Below are 216 nucleotides of genomic sequence, written 5' to 3' on the forward strand. Positions count from 1 at the left end.
ATGATGGATGGATGATGGATGGATGATGGATGATGGATGATGGATGATGGATGGATGATGGATGATGGATGGATGGATGATGGATGATGAATGATGGATGATGGATGGATGGATGATGGATGATGAATGGATGGATGATGGATGGATGGATAATGGATGATGGATGATGGATGATGGATGATGGATGGATGATGGATGGATGATGGATGATGGATG

The sequence above is a fragment of the Austrofundulus limnaeus genome, unplaced genomic scaffold (genome assembly GCF_001266775.1).
Source record: "Austrofundulus limnaeus strain Quisiro unplaced genomic scaffold, Austrofundulus_limnaeus-1.0 Scaffold563, whole genome shotgun sequence".
NCBI lineage: Eukaryota > Metazoa > Chordata > Actinopteri > Cyprinodontiformes > Rivulidae > Austrofundulus > Austrofundulus limnaeus.